Raw genomic sequence first — 17,425 nt, forward strand, 5'->3', positions numbered from 1 at the left:
TTAACCCAATAATTACTGTTTGTGTTGGGCTTTAGCCTCTAGAGTTATAATTTCCTATAACGAATCAACATTAGCAAGACACTTTCAGGGAAAAAATTAATTTTTCTGCAAGTGCATACATTGATTGTATTTGTATTTGCTGGTGAGACTTGACCCTTGGTGAGGTAATCATTTGTCCCTATTTGGAATTTAGTCACAGCTCTCTCTCTCTCTCTCTCTCTCTCTCTCTATATATATATATATATAATTTTAATAACAGTGACACTGAATGCGTTTTACGTGTCGGTGAGGTTTCAGTGATACAGTTACACATAACACAAAAGTGTAGTTTATTGGCAGTCGTATTCCGTATAGGGATGAGTTTCAGAAAAATAAACCCATGACACATGGTGTTCAGGTACAAGTATACCGTACGGGCCTCTCCCTCCTTCGACATTATGGGATGAAAAAAATCCAAATAAATGGAGAGAGGGTAACGATGCAAAAGAACGAGGAGGTCAGCATCCTCGCTTTATCGCCCTAAATCACCCTTAGGTGCTCGCTTCTCGGTCTTGCATTCTCGCTTTATCGCGTTGCATACTTAGTATTTTCTTCCTCGACCAAAGAGTGAGAGATGCATCAATAGATTTATTTAGTGATAAAGCTTCTATTGAAAAGAATTCTATTGTCACTCCTTGTAAAATTGACAGAAAACGTATGAAAGGAAGATGATGTACATTTAAAATACATTATCATTAAGACTGTGGGTTACAGATGAAATATTTTAAGGATTTTCTTTTTTAGATTATACTTGAACTGATTCAAATGCAAATGATAAAGATAAACAAGATCACTACCATACAGCAAAAAAGAAAGAGAGAGAGATTGAAAGTATGCAAAAACAAGAAGTTTGTGAAACACTGATGTCCCCGTATGACAGCTCATGGCGAAGGTTAAAGTTTCTCAAATGCCAGTCAAACACTGAGGTCAAGGTCTCAAAAAATCGGTTTCCAAAGAAATGTCTTGTCACAAGTAATACTCCTGTGAAATATGAAAGCCCTAGCATCAACCGTTCAAAAATTATGACCAAGATTAAAGTTTTTCAAACGAAGGTCAAACTCCAAGGTCAAAGGGTTAAAATTTTTGGTAACCAAGTAAAGGTCTTGTCACAAGGAATATACATATGAAATAAGAAAGCCATATCTCTTACCAATCAAAACTTATGGCCGGGATTCGAGTTTTTAAAAGGTGGGCCGAACTCCAAGGATAAGGTCAAAACGATTTGTACCCAAGGAAATGTACATAGTTCCAACCAATCAAAAGTTATGGGTAAGGTTAAAGTTTTTTTTCGGACAAACAGATAAACAGACGGAGCAAAAACTATATGCCCCCGAATACGAGGGCATAAAAATATGTTTTTCTATTCTCTGAGTAATTAATTTTCTGCAAGTGCAAATCTTTCTTTCGCAGTTTACATGTACCTCGCATTAACCTTATTTTACTTCCGAATGCTACTTTATATAGAGAAGATTGCGTTGCTAGTTTATCTTTTCCCCTACCGACATGTCAGATTTGAAATCCATTTCCGTATTTACGCCGCCTTTTCTATCGATTTACAGTCCCCGTATCTTGTGATCAGCGGAGTAAGATTGAGTATACCTTCTGTCGTTGTGATGTTGGGTTACATTTAGTAAATCACCTCTACTGGACCTTCGGCAGAAGTTTTAAAATATCTACAGCGAGATTTGAAAGTTGGGAGGGTTTTAAATTTTAAATGCTTAATTTTAAATTTGTATTAAAGAGGATGAGATGCAATAGGGGTGCAAATCGAATATTTCTCTATTTAGTACATATTTAGCAATAATCTTTTGTAATAATCGCCCAGGATTACATCTAATAATCAAGGATATTCGGTTAATTTTTTTTTTATTTTTCTTATATTTTATATTGATGTATATTTAATTTTTAAAACAAAGTTTTAATAATGTTTATAAACGAATATTTCACAATTAATCTTAAGCTAGGAAGAATACTCTCCAACGGACACTTTGTTAACTTGTTTGTACATTGTTTGGAATATGTAATAAAAACTGTACATTTGTGTATATCCAAACGTTCTCGAGAAAAAAAATCAATATCATCTTTGCATAAAATTTGCAACTACATAAAGAATAACACTTCCTCCGATTCCTAGCAGGCTGATTTTGGGAGTCTACGGTTGTTTACTGAATGCTTGGTCGGACCTAGATACAAAATAATAGATACAAAGACATCCACCAATTAACTTGATAAAGATTGTTTCAATTATCTTAGGCCCCATCAGATAACCCGATATACAAAATTTCCTAGCTGCAATAATGTAGCCCTCTCCGACATTTTTTATCTGATGTTTTCAGGAGAGGGCTACAATTCCACAGGACCTCCGTAATGGTGCAAATATATTTTTAAATACGGGCGACTGCACACAAAATAAATTGCTTTCGCATCCAACTTTCTTCAAATATAATTTATTCTTTATTCATTACCAACAACCTAGCCCTTTATACGCTAAAACAAGGTAAAATAAATCTGCGTGGTTACCAATTGTCTTCCTTAGCTGCCATGACAGTTCTCGCGTGTTGCACTGAGACTTGCGCTTGAAAGTGTCTGATAGTGTTGATAAATGCTTAAGTTGTATGGTATCACTTAACTTCGATGAATTAAAGCATATGAAATATTTTTCATGAACAATGATATTTATGCTTAAAACAAGGGAATTCCTATATAGATCCGCTCTCTAGATCCTGAATTTTCATTGGCTGTCCCAAAATACAATCGATCAAGGTCAGTAAACATGGCGGATTAATTCAAGCAGTGGTGTTGACATACACAAAAAATAACCGACATATGGATTATTCTGTATATTTTTGGAGAATCCATGACTTACATAACTACATTTTTGAGTTCAGGTAAGAAAGGTCCACAAAACAGCAATTTATGGATGATCGGAGTCAAAATCAGTGCGGGAGTGAATCACTCCCGCACTTGCACCATTACGGAGATCCTAAGAAGTTGTACCCCGCTCCTTAAGGGTCCTCCACACCCCGTGACTTGTGACGTATATCGAGAAAAAATACTATAACTTCCAGTTTTATACAGTTTGTGCACTGACGATTTGCCTGGCACCGCCTGTATTCTTTGAAACGCTTTAGATATAAAGGTTTTGTCAAGGGAAAAGTTTGCAGTAAACAGAGCGACACCCTAATCATAAACAATGAACACATGGCATGATCACGGAGTGACCGATAGAAAAAGATGTCCATTTTTTTAAAATAAAAGGACAACAGACCTTTGGGTTTACGTTGCATTATAATTCGTAAATTAAAGGTATCGGTATAACGAGAAAAGTTTAAGGTTATTTATACTTTCAGGCTAATAAACCCATTACCATATTGTCAGCATAGTCTGTGTTGGAAGTTGATAGTTGTGCGTTTCAGTAATAGGCCTACATATCTCATTGTGTGTTTATAAATATTGATAAATAGAGTGCATTTCTACTTTTGCTCATTCATATCTGTCCAGTTCAGTAGCCAATAATGGGTAACTTGAGTATGATGACGTATGCGGAGACTTACCAAAGGTTTTGGTCGCCCGCGTGGCACAGTGGTTAGAGCGTCTGCTCGAGAGTCGCGAAGTAAGGAGTTGATCCTTACGTTGCGGGTTCGAATCCCACTGTGGGACGTGGAGACCGGTCCTTCGGATGAGACCGTATAAACCGAGGTCCTGTGTCGCAGTAGGTGCTGGCAGGAAAAAGATCCCTCACTGCTCAATGGCCGTAAGTGCCGAGTATAGGACAAAATCTGCAGCTCTCCACCTGCAAGTGGTGGCGTCTCCATATGAGTGAATTCTCGAGAGGGACGTTAAACAACATACAAACAAACAAAACCAAAGGTTTTGAGTCCCGGGCAACAGGAAAGATAACTCTAAAAAGGAACTTTGATACCAAAGATTTTGAAAAAAAATTTTCTACATCAGTGAATTTGATTTTAATTCAATTTCTTGTTGTAATTTAATTCATTAATGTTTTTTTCTAAACTATCAGGAGTGTTTTTTTAATTTTTCTAGATGTATTTTAGAGAAAATGAGTTTTATTTATTTTTTTATAACTTAAATTAATTTCTTTAAAAATATGTTGACTGATTATATTAAATTGTTGTAGTTATTTTGTGAGCTTAATAATACACGATAGGAAAAAACAAGATTTGTTGTGCTACGTGTGAAAACTCCATGGGAAAAATATTTTGAACCTTATGAAATTAATTTTTTTAAAAAATCAGTATAAATTATATTATTACTCCTGGCCAGTTTTTAAAGGCTGGTATGCTTGTTAAAAATAATGCTCAATAATATGAGAACATGAGCTGGGGGTGTGTGGAGGACCCTTAAAAATATCGGGGAGGGCTACATTATTGCAGTTAAAAAATTCCTTGCTTCAACTCAATTTGTAAACATGCCTCTCCATCCCCAGTGTAAACTCCACACTTAAGTATATAATTGATTACATAAACAAAGGCATATCATTACAAGTTGAAATCACTCAAGTGTGACAATTTATAATTAAATCGCTGTAACTCTCTCTTCCATTGTGTCTCAACACATCATCCGATTTGCAAATTTGTCCTTAAAATCCGGGTATCCAAGGTCAGTACACTGATATCCAATATTATGCGGCTCTCCATTAAAATTCTACATATGGATGTATTGAAAAGTATAAATTAGTTTTATTTCCACAGTTTTATCCTTTGAATCTATTAATTAAGCATCAAATAAGTATACATGTATACCATTCCATCATACAGTGGCGATCTGTAATCAAGTACAATCAAATCATCGCAGCATAAGTGACTTCATAGCGCGAAGACAGGATATTTCATGACTGTCAGCAATGTCGTGCTTGGACAACACGATATGCTAAAAGGGTTAATCAGTAAATTGAAATGCCACGCAAATTGTTTTGTCCTAAAATTCGGCCTTTACACTGTATTCCAAAAGGCCTACTAGGGGCACGGGAAACATCACAAGGCGCCTAATAGAATTCACTGTAAATACTAAAAGATAGTGTGCAAATGATTTACGAATAGTGTGAGTTGTCAACCATGAGCATGTATTTGAATCCATTTAACATTATTTATGGACACAGACTGAGAGTTCGTTGTCCTGTTCACTCTCTTGTTCATTTTTACAGAAATCTTCATGACTTGCAGCAAACTTGTCCTCAGAAATGGTGACAATTTCACCCCAAGCAACAGATTCGATGTCCGGCTGGATAGATGATGCATACAGATCAGGAACAGCTTTCATAATTTAGTATTGGGGATATATTCTCTATTAAGTTTTGATTAATGAATTCATCTGAACACTTCAAACAATCTTCTTTTGTCGACTTCTGCACTCTACTTTGACTTCTAAAATCTGTTTAGATAAATACTTTTTATGAAATCGTTTTGTGGAAAAGTCAATTCTACTAATTTTTGATAAATAATTTAACTGCGTTAATGTTGTTGTACCATTACCAGAGGATGTTTATTACAAAAGCCAGTTAGGATCAAACTAAAAGAAGAAATTTTTAAAAAGCATAATAACGCATAGGGAATAGGCGTAATATAGCCTTTTCACGCGTTTTGAAAGACGTATAGCATCTTTTTTTCGCGTTGTTACGCCTTTTTGCGTTATTACGTTTTTAGCTCACCTGAGCCAAAGGCTCAAGTGAGCTTTTCTGATCAAAATTTGTCCGTTGTCTGTCGTCGTTGGCGTCGTTGTCTTTGTTGTTGTAAACTTTTCACATTTTCATCTTCTTCTCCAGAACTACTAAGCCAATTTCAAACAAACTTGGCACAGAGTATCCTTGGGGGAAGGGGACTCAAGTTTGTTCAAATGAAGGGCCACGCCTTCTTCCAAGGGGAGATAATTGCGAATTCATGAAAAATTTATGGCATCTTTCAAAAATCTTCTTCTCAAGAACCACTGTGTTAGAAAATATGAAACTTATGAGGAAGCATCCTCAGGTAGTGTAGATTCAAGTTTGTTCAAATCATGACCCCCAGGGATAGGGTGGGGCCACAGTGGGCTATCAAAGTTTTACATAGGAATACATAAGGAAAATCTTTAAAAATCTTCTTCACAAGAACAACAATGCCTTGATTGGTCATATTTATATGAAAGCATCCTCAGGTAGTGAAGATTTAAGTTTGTTCAAATCATGGCCCCCGGGGATAGGGTGGGACCACAGTGGGCAATCAATGTTTTACATAGGAATACATAGGGAGCATCTTTAAAAACCTTCTTCTCAAGAACAGCAAAGCCTTGATTGGTCATGTTTACATGGAAGTATCCTCAGGTAGTGTAGATTCAAGTTTGTTCAAATAATGACCCCATGGGTAGGGTGGGGCCACTAGGGCTGGGACGATTCACGGTTCAATCGATTCGGTTCGGTTCAGAATGATACGGTTCGGTTTTTTTCGATTCGGTTCGATTTAACCTAAGACAGTCTAAATATTTCTCATCATAAATGAAAAATGATAACCTCTGCTTTAAAAACTGATTAAAATCCTTTACTCCAGTCTTCACAAAAACTTTTCTGAGACACAAACAAGTGAGGCTAGTGGATTTGACATTTTTATTAGCTAAAGTAAAATTTCTACTAGCCCAGAAAAATAATAAACTTTGAAACCTTTTGTTGTATTATTTTATTCCATTTCATAATGAATTACTTATCTTTTCATATTTCTTCTGCTTATTTTCTCATCTTGTATTTTTTTCTGAGTCAATGATAAATAAATAATCAGAGAAATTATTTAAGGTTGAATTTAACAGAATGAACAATCATGCTATAGATACCTTTTAACATGTTAGTACACATTCATCTTTTTTTTCTGATCATTGGACTTCCTCTTCCAAAATGAAGTGAAAGCTAGGTGATTTATTGTTTTTTAATTCAAATTTTCAGAAACAATGTTAATATATTTTTGATAACCCTTGTAAATCTTCAGTTAATTAGTTGAGTAGCTGGAAATAATTTAATCAATTAATGTGATATCTACACGTATTTTCCATAAAATCGGAATGGAGGAAATTCGGATTAGTAGAAAAAAGACGATCGTTTTTATGGTTTTTAGAAATAACAGAGACCTAAATACTAGTATATAGGTCTCTGGAAATAAAAAATGTAGAAGTGCTAAAAGAATTAGATAGAAGAGATATGAACAAGAGAACCACACTTCTTTGATTTTCTTTGATTGGTTGGGGATTTAAAAGCAAAACTTGGGAAATACCTGCTACTTTTTCACTAGCCCGTCGGGCTATTTACTAGCCCATACCAATTTAAACTAACCTCTATTGTAAAAGTAAAGGGTTTTTGTGGAATAAAAAACTAATCACTGACCTCAAACTGGCACAATCATTATAAAAAAAGTATTAAAATTATGAAAACAAACACTTCTGATCTCCAATTGGCAGCCATTTTTGTTTATACGTGTTATGTAAATTTTGAACCGAACCGAACCGAATTCCGAAATTCTGGATCGGTGCACCGAATCGAACAGTATGAACCGCGGTGCACCGAAAATTTCGGTGCACCGCACAGCCCTAGGGGCCACAGTGGGCTATCAAAGTTTTACATAGGAATACATAGGGAAAATCTTTAAAAACCTTCTTCTCAAGAACAGCAAAGTCTTGATTGGTCATATTTATATAGAAGCATCCTCAGGTAGTGTTGATTCGAGTTTGTTCAAATCATGACCCCCGGGGGTAGGGTGGGGCCACAGTGGGCGATTAAAGTTTTACATAGGAATATATAGGGAAAATATTCAAAAATCTTAAGAACAACAAAGCTATGATTGGTCATATTTATATGGAAGCATCCTCAGGTGGTATAGATTCAAATTTGATCAAATCATGACCCCCGGGGTAGGGTAGGGCCATTATGGACGATCAAAGTTTTACATAGGAATATATAGGAGAAATCTTAAAAAGTCTTCTTCTCAAGAACAACAAAGCCATGATTGGTCATATTTATATGGAAGCTTCTTCAGATAGTGTAGATTCAAGTTTGATCAAATCATGACCCTCAGGGGTAGGTTAGGGGTAGATCGGGACCACTTATGCATTTAAGCATTGCAATACTGAGCTGATTTTTGCTTTTTTCCCTAGCCACAGTGCTCAGGTGAGCGATGTGGCCCCTGGGCCTCTTGTTTTTTGTTTTTTTTTGTTTTGTTTTTTTTTTTAAACCTTTTAAATGTGTTTCCTCGTAGTTTGATTCTTACAGCCTTGCGTAATTTGCAGCAACTTAGGTTCGATCTTTTTATGACCCCGTATCGAAGATTCGGGGGTAAATAGTTTTTGCTCTTTCCGTCCGTCTGTCAGTCTGTCTGTTTGTCCGTATTTGACCATATTTGACCTTTTGACCTTGGAGTTTGACCCAGTTTTTCAAAATTTTATCCAACAATAACCTTGGCCCTAACTTTTAAACAATAGATGCTAGGGCTTTCATACTTCATATGTGTAATTCTTGTGATAAGTCCTTCCTTTAAATCCCAACAACTTTGAACCTTTGACCTTGGAGTTTGACCTACTTTTGAAAAACTTTAACCTTGGCCCTAACTTTTGAACCGTTGGTGCTAAGTCTTTCATACTTCATATATCTAATCCTTGTGACAAGACCTTCCTCTGAATACCAACAACTTTGACCTTTGACCTTGATCTTGGAGTTTGACCTACTTTTGAAAAACTATAACCTTGGCCCTAACTTTTGAACCGTTGGTGCTAAGGCTTTCATACTTCACATATTTAATCCTTGTGACAAGACCTTCCTTTGAATACCATCAACTTTGACCTTTGACCTTGACCTTGGAGTTTGACCTACGTTTGAAAAACTTTAACCTTGGCCATAACTTTTCAAAATTTCAAAAAAAAATTGGTGCTAAGGCTTTCATACTTCACATATGTAATCCTTGTGACAAGACCTTTCTTTTGTATACCAACAATTGAAATCCATTGACCTTGACCTTGGAGTTTGACCTACTTTTGAAAAACTTAAACCTTGGTCACAACTTTTGAACGATTGGTGCTTCAGTTTTCATATTTCACCTGTATATTTCTTGTGAGAAGGCCTTTCCTCATGCACCATTAATTTTAACCATTTGACCTTGACCTTGATATTTGACTTACTTTTGAAAAACTTTAACCTTTTCTATATCTATTCAATGGTTGCTGCTAGGGCTTTCATATTTCACAGGTATATTCCTCGAGACAAGACCTTACTTTTGGTACCAACATATTTGATTTGCATTTGAGAAAGTTTAACCTTTGCTATAAGTTGCCATACGGGGGCATCAGTGTTTCACAAACACATCTTGTTTGTTGCGTTAATAGTCTTATGGCCAGTTTTGTAAATATAACTGTTGTTGTATTCTTCTTTCAAAATTGGTGAATTTTAAACATACGAACGTATTCGTATAATTTGGGTTTCATAAACTAAGGTACAAGAGTACAAGTACTTTTGCATTTGTCACTCACATTTATGGCAAATCTACATAGAAACCTGATTATATGATAGATAGATAGATAGCTAGATAGATAGATAAAGTAAATACTGGTATTGACATATCGCCAGCAGATGCCCTAAATATCGCAGCACTGTTAGGATGCTCTATAAGAAATCAACGGAATACAGAGGTTGACAGAAAGATACGGATTTTGTTTTAGTAAAATTATTATATTATCATATAAATTTAATGCGAATTGAAAATAGTATTTCCCACTTAGTTTGGTCAGTTGATTTTACAGTCGCGTGGTATATACATTTCAAATCGTAAGGGCATATCCTAATTTTAATTTTAAAAAAGAAATTAATTCTACCAATCTAGAATTTTCTGGATATTTGCTGCTGCTTTAAATAGAATTCTCAATTTGTTAGCAAAAATTTCAAGTAATGGGGCTCATGTTAGAATATGTGTGACCCTCAACACGTGTTTCCGAATTTTTTCAAGCTATTTTCCCGATTTCACAGAGACTTCAGAATCTCATTTGATTACATTTTCTCAAAATGAAATATATAAATATAGCATTATCATAAACATGACATTTATTTTTTAAAAAATCTTAGAATATGTGGTCTAGTATGGTTTATTTCAATTTAGTCTGAAAACTTTACTTGTTTACAGATAAAGTGGTTTGAGTACTACTTTAAGTCTATTTCGAGACGGTCCAGTTGTTCTTAGCACCGGGAGTGGTATTTAATTGTTAACTTGTAAGATCTTATTGATTCATGAACATAAACATCATGTTGGTCAATGTGTATTAGGTATCACTTGCAGGAATACACAAAAATTCAGAGTAAATGATCAGTGTTTGTTATGTTAGATTAGCTCAAAGATCAAGGTCAACAGTGCTTTATTGCTAGCGCTCTCGAGCGCTAGCAACTACGTTAGTCTATATTTCTGGAATACGCATGCTCGACTTCACGGTCGGGCATTCTGGGAAAACTACTGAAGATAGACTGTACGATGATAATTTCGTTTTATCGTAAAAAATTGATATGATCCGAATTCTGAATTTCTTAATTAATTGTCTAACCTATGATTAAAAGTACAAGAAAATTTGGGTCATATAATGCCAAGACTGTAGAGATCAACCGGTAAAACCTAGCTTTCCTTAAAGCTGACCATGTACACTACCTTCCTAGATAATTCCGGCAAGCTCAGAAAAAAAAACCCAGGAAATCTTTCAGAGTTTGTCGGAAAGACACGAGAAGCGATTTATACAATGCAGTAGCACTGATATAATTATAACTCTTTAATTTTTCATTATTTGAAGAGCCCGAGTAATGATCCGACTGTTATTACTAGCGCCCTCGAGCGCTAGCAACTACGTTAGTCTTTTTTACTGGAATACGTATGCTCGACATCATGGTAGGGCATTCTGGGAATACTACTGTAGATAAACGGTACCATGTCAATTTCGTTTTTTAATCTGAAAATACATATGATCTGAAGTTTCGTGTTTTGTTGTCTAATCTTAAATAAATGTACAAAAGGTAACAGTTAATGCCAAAACTGTACAGATCAGTTATAATTTCTAAAATTATAATTAAAAAAACTAGCTATTTTTAACTATCTTCCTGGATCTTTCCGGCAAGCTCGGAATAACAACCTCGGATATGTTTTCCGAGCTTCCCGGAAAGGCCCGGAAGGATGCGATTGCTACAAAACATACCACACTGGAATATTTTTAAACTAGGTGTTCATTGGTTCAACTTATCTCTTATTTTTCACTACAGAATGCTTAAAGCACAGTTAATGATTCATGCCATTGCCAATGTGAAAACCCACTCAAAACAAAGCTTTGAAGTTCATTATTGTAATGTTTTTTTGACTTTGGGTATCCCGAATTTAATCCAACAATAGCCTTTCTTTATAAATAGTCTGATGAATATTCTGTATTAAACACTGAATAGCTGATACATTCACCATTCTGAATTAAGACACATCCCCCCCCCCCAACACTACCCCCAGTGTACCACTGTGTCTTCCTATTAATAATTAGGGACGACCATTTGGTTCTGAAGGGGGGGCTGGCAGATTTTTGGAAATAAATAATCTGTCCTCAAAAAAGTTGAAAATAAATAACTGTCTTTCCACGACCGGCAAGAAAATAAATAATCTGTCATTGACTATAATTGCTACTTAACCCCCCACCCCCACCCCCGGTCCCTCTTTGAACTTTATCTTTTGTTTTTGTTTTTGTCAAACTTTTTCAGTGAAGAAGAAAATAAATAATCTGTCCTTGATCATCTTGAAAATAAATAATCTGTCCTTGACTGGCACGAAAATAAATAATCTGATTCGAAAGTTGCCAGACCCTCCACCCGACCCCCTCCTCAGAATCAAATGGTGGTCCCCTTAATCGATTCAGCAAAATCCAATAATTCAGATATCTAGTTCTGTGGTTTATGATAGCTACAGCGCTAGCTCACCTATCTTTTTAAAAGATAAGCTTGGTTTTACTACACTATTCCAAGATTATAAAGACCACATACAGGAATAGCAGATAATTCAGAATATAATTTTTAAAGCTGTGAATTTTAAAAAAAAAAAAAAATCTTAAATTTAGAAGCATACCGTATGCTCAAACAAGTAGAATTTTTTCAAGTATGCATACAAATTGTCAAGGTCATTCTAATTTTGGAAGTTAATGTAAAATATCAGGAAGCAGTCAAAACTTGTAAACTTTTTGTTGTTGAATCTACTTAATTATTGGATAATATTCAAATTTTAATCTGAAATGAATTAAAACATTGGAAATGTTCCAATTTGTTGATTTTTTTTTTAAATTTCTGTTCATTTATTTTGAGTTTGTTGCCATGACAAGATGTCTGTCAAGCAAATGGTTCTCAAAATGCTGAGCTGCCAGTACCTTCCTAGTATGTCTCGTATCTAAGGTGTTTGACTTTGACCTTGTGACTGCAACAAAAACAAGGGTCATATCTCTGTAGGAAAGAAGTGTAGTAAGATATTAAGAAGTTAATATATTTCTTTTGTCCAGTTTGACCCTTGACCTTTGACCTTGTGACCTCAAAATCTACAGGGGTCATCTACTTCTCAAGAGACTCCAGTGTACTAAATTTGATGTCTGTCAAGCAAGGGTATTCTCAAGTTTTTGAATGATTAATATCTACATACCGGTATAACTAGAATAATATAACCCTTGACCTTTGACCTTGTGACCTCCATATTAAGAGGGGTCGTCTACTCATTAGTGGGGACCAGTGTACTAAGTTTATTGTCTGTCAAGCAAATGATTTTTAAGATAATGAGAGCACAACACTTGGTCTAATGACTGACAAACAGGTGTGAAGCAGTACGTGAATGTCCCCTTTTTCAGAGTAAACGTAAATATGTTGAATTCTGGTAATTACCCCCCCCCCCGACCCCACACAACCCCCAAGAAATCAATAAAATTGGTTGAAAACAAAAAATGTACAACATGCTGATATTTTCAGCAACAAAATTTAATTTTTAAAAATATTTAACTAAGCAAAAAACCAAAATGAAACTCATTGTTGAATAAACGGTAATTTGAGCATGAATATGGCGTATTTCGTTGCCATGGCAACTGAAATAATATTTTTGTAATCATTTTTAGAAACTACACAATACCTGCTTTCAGAATATATATACATTGATATATACAAAAATTACAAGAAATGGCAGAAAAAATGCCGTAAAATCTTGATATCAATTTTCATTAAAAATGCTAAAAATCTTTGCCATGAAAGGGGTTAAGTTCTTTAAAGCGGGAACATTTCCTTAAACTATGTGAAAAAAATGGTCGAGATCTATTTTGCCATGTGTATGCCCTTGCTGCGAAAAGTTGATTAAATGGGCATATCAATGTTAAGGACATAGGATACTTTAAATAATTACAGAAATTAGTTAAAAAAAAATTTACAGGATTTTTCAATGCTAAAACACATATTTATCACGAAATTTCCTTAACAAACCAGTCTTATTTTCTCATCCTCCCCAAATCTTTACTTTTCATCTACACTGAAATTCAAAACAAAAACATGAAAATACAAAATCCGGGACCCCAAAAATATTTATAGATTTATTCCAATTTTACCACGAACAAATGAATTTGAATCTAAAATCAACAAAATATAAAAGCTTTGATTTAAGAAAAAACAAACAACTTTCCCCTTTTATTTTTCAAAGACTTTCCTTTGACCTTGATTAAATAAACATGTCATTCTTTTACACAGAGCACGGTTGAACAAATTCTATAACTCTCTCAATAATTAATTAAATAATAGAATTAAAGAAAGACGAGAGGCCCAAGGGCCTTAATGGTCACCTGAGTATATACAACCCCGTAAGGGATGGACAGTATGGAAAGTTTGATAAATACATAATAAAGCAAAATAAAATTGATAGGGGGAGGTATTGTGCTTACAAACAAGAGAAATATGACAATAAAGGATCTATAAAATATAGTTTGTCTAGTAATATGCAACAACTCTGAAAGTAGATTCATTTTTTTCCCCTGTATATCCCAGTGCTATTTACACTTTCATTTGGTACTATCACCAATTATAAGAACAATTTAGTCCTTCAGCATGAAACTAGTGTCGTCAACATAAATCCAGCATAAATCTTCATTCAACACCTCCTGCTCTTAAGCTAATATTTATGGTACAAATTTAAATATAAAGAATTTTTGCCTAATGTGTTTTATTAATCTATTACTTACAACTTTAGTCAACCATTAAAACTATAAAAGCAAAACGTTCAACGTTCAAAAGAGCCCTATCCTAGCACAAGAACCCCTGATTCTGTTGTCATGAATTTCACAAATCTGGTTAAACACACACACACAAACACACCCTCACCCTCACACACACACAAAACAAAAAAAACACCCTTGCTCATTACAACTAAGTTACCGCTTTGCCTTCTAGATGCCCAAGATTTTCAAAGAATTAATGCATTTTTATTATACGCGTGTGATCAATAGAGCTGCACACTAACTCCAAAACCCCTAACCAAGGGCCCATAAATTTCACAATTTAAGTAGAAGCACACTTTCTCATCATAGCCATGTAATTAGTTTGTCTGCTAGATGCTCAGAAGCAAAAAATCGAAGAAAATTTCTAAAAATTAAAGCATTTTTTTTAACTATATAATCAACAGACATCCCAACACCATAAAATCACTGGCCCCTGAGTCTTGAGTTTCACGATTTAGGTTCGGGAAGACCCTAATACTAAACACACATACAAGGTCTCGTAAATATCTCACTGTATTTTTGCAGTGAAGAGTTTGGACATGAACATAATATAATGTTCAAAACCCTGTTTCGTTGCAAATCTTAATGCCGCTGCACTCATTTACAAATTTCAAGACGAAATTTTCAGTTGTATAAGCTTTCCGAATTAATTTCATGGAATATATTAAAGAAAAGTTTTTTTTTCTATATAAAACATCTTCTTGCAAAGAAATGTATGGATCTTGTTTAATACGAAATCATAGCATGTCGCAAAAAGTCAATTAACTTTCGTAACGTTTTTGTTTTAAACTGCACACAAACCATGAAGTTCTGATTATGAACTAGAACTTACCTGAAATTCAAAATGACCATGGAGCCTAATGTGATCGATTGTAGTTTCAAGTCGGATAAATAAGACCATGACATATTTTCTACATAGCAAATTGGAGTAGACAAAAATAGATGATTCTCTAAGGATTGAGTTTTATTATTTTTGAAGCTAAATACTTCATACTTTTTATTAACATCTTAAAACAAACGTTAATTATATCTATTGTCGAGAATTTCAACTTGGCTTATTTTAGAGACATTGATAGACAAATACTGTGCCCTACACTGTCTGTATGGAGTTTGAATAGAGTATCAAAGAAAAAAATACTATATATATTAGTACATATATTACTCTTTAGATTTTTTATTTATAGAATACTGTAAATTACACAGCTGAAATCGTACGCGTTATAAAGATGTCAAATTATAATTATTAATTTAGTAATGCCTCTATTTGAATTGATGTTTTACGTGACACCGTCGATACTTTTAGATTGATAAATAAAAATGGCTCTGAGAAAATAAGACAGGCTGTTAAACAGTTTTCGATAGACGCGATTTTAGCAAGAGTTAGTTCCCATTGATCACCATATTGGAGGTCAACAAGCCGTGATTCCTTCATTATTCAACCAATTTAAACTTGTCATACTGAGCAATGAGAAGAAGATAAAACAGTTTTTCTTACGAATATATGTTAACAAAAGCCTTCAATTCATATTTTAGTATTCTAAAGATTTTTGCCCTTATATTTCTGCCATACAATTTAAAAAAATTGGTTGTTCGAAGAGGAAAATTCACTAGTTTGACCACCAAGATGGCAGCCAAGGGAAATAACTCAAAGAGAAAATACGTCTTTACAATTAATTTTGACACGAATGACAAACGTCTTACTCTTAATGATATTTATCTTTTAAAGCAACCGGTATTAACCATCTACTCTCCAAATACAGACATTTAACTTTTTTATCATAATCGTACTCAAAATGCAACGTACCTAGTCTATGATTTGCCGTGGGCATGCGTGTTTAGATTTTTTACGCACTTCCTTCATAAATATTCATGAAAAGGTAGCAATTTTTAATTGCAAATCTTGCTAAATTACTTTGTAACTACAACAACTTAGTAAATTTTCGGGAAAGCATTAATTTTTCATTTCAGAAATCATTCAATCATTTTGTTTCGCATAAAAAATCAGCCTTTATATGACATGTATAGCTTTAAATAACAAAGTTCTACGTATGCAATCTCGGTAGCAGTTACTTAATCATAATGTTTATTCATCCTTACATAACTTCCTCAGCAAAGAAGACAGGTGAACAAGGCAAGCATAATATCTATTATGTGACAAATATGAAAGTGAAAAAATTAAATTTCAATTATGACAAAAATTCTTTCATATTTCATTTAACACTACATTTTTTGTAAAATCACCACAAATCGCAAAAATTTCAGAAAGATTGAAATTATTCGTCTATAAAATATACATACATGTACACCGAAGAGGGCAAAAATGGTCAATTCTTTATACTAAAACACATTTTTTTCCATATGAGTGGGTCGTCGTTCCTTTTTTTTTTCTTTGAAAAGTTGTGCTCAACTTTTCCGTAAAAATATACATTCTTCCGTTAAGAAAAACTTGGAACAAGGACCCACTATACCTTAAAAATACACTTTTTTGACACAACATTCCTATCTTTCCTAGAAATATTTGAAGTCCATTTAGTCAAGGGTCATACCACAAACATGATTTTAATGCCAGTTTTTGTTATTAGCGATATAGCGTAGTGGTTATCGTGTTAGTCTCAATGGTAAATTTGATACTGAGGAGTTTTATTGCTTGGGATCGAACCCCAAGAATGCTACATATTTTTTATAAAAAAAGTCAAACAATGATTTTTGCGGGAAAAATTTCTACAGAAAAGTTTTGTTTGACATAATTTCTTACCTTTCTCATCTTCACAATGTCAAAGTTTAGTGATACAATTCCTTGACAAAAGTCACTATTTAAAGTCGGGCTTGTGATTACACATGACATGATGGTTAATTATAAACTGGTCCAACCAGTGAGAATATATCTTTTAAATCCGTCGTTTTCAAGCAGATCAAAGCCACACACAATTTTTGTGATTGTAAGGGGGGGGGGGGTGAGTCTTCCAAAAATTAATCTATATTTTACTTGAGGTAATCTGTCACAAATCCTACAATATTGACACTTTCAATTTTAAAGACAAGTCATATTTGGTTATAAAACCTTCTGTATTCTGATTGGTCCCAGTCCTAGACCAAGAGCAAATGAAATGGTAGCTTTTACCCC

The 17,425-nt window shown here is 34.2% G+C and overlaps 1 protein-coding gene across 1 annotated transcript in view; it reads right to left on the bottom strand.

The window, feature by feature from the left end:
- The window catches only part of LOC133205808 (equilibrative nucleobase transporter 1-like), a 58,024-nt gene that overhangs the window by 40,065 nt on the left and 534 nt on the right, over positions 1–17,425 (bottom strand). The gene's annotated exons all lie outside the window — the stretch shown is intronic.

Source organism: Saccostrea echinata, unplaced genomic scaffold (assembly GCF_033153115.1).
Source record: "Saccostrea echinata isolate AGI-Se365-2 ecotype Australia unplaced genomic scaffold, CSIRO_AGI_Sech_v1 ptg000054l, whole genome shotgun sequence".
Taxonomy (NCBI): domain Eukaryota; kingdom Metazoa; phylum Mollusca; class Bivalvia; order Ostreida; family Ostreidae; genus Saccostrea; species Saccostrea echinata.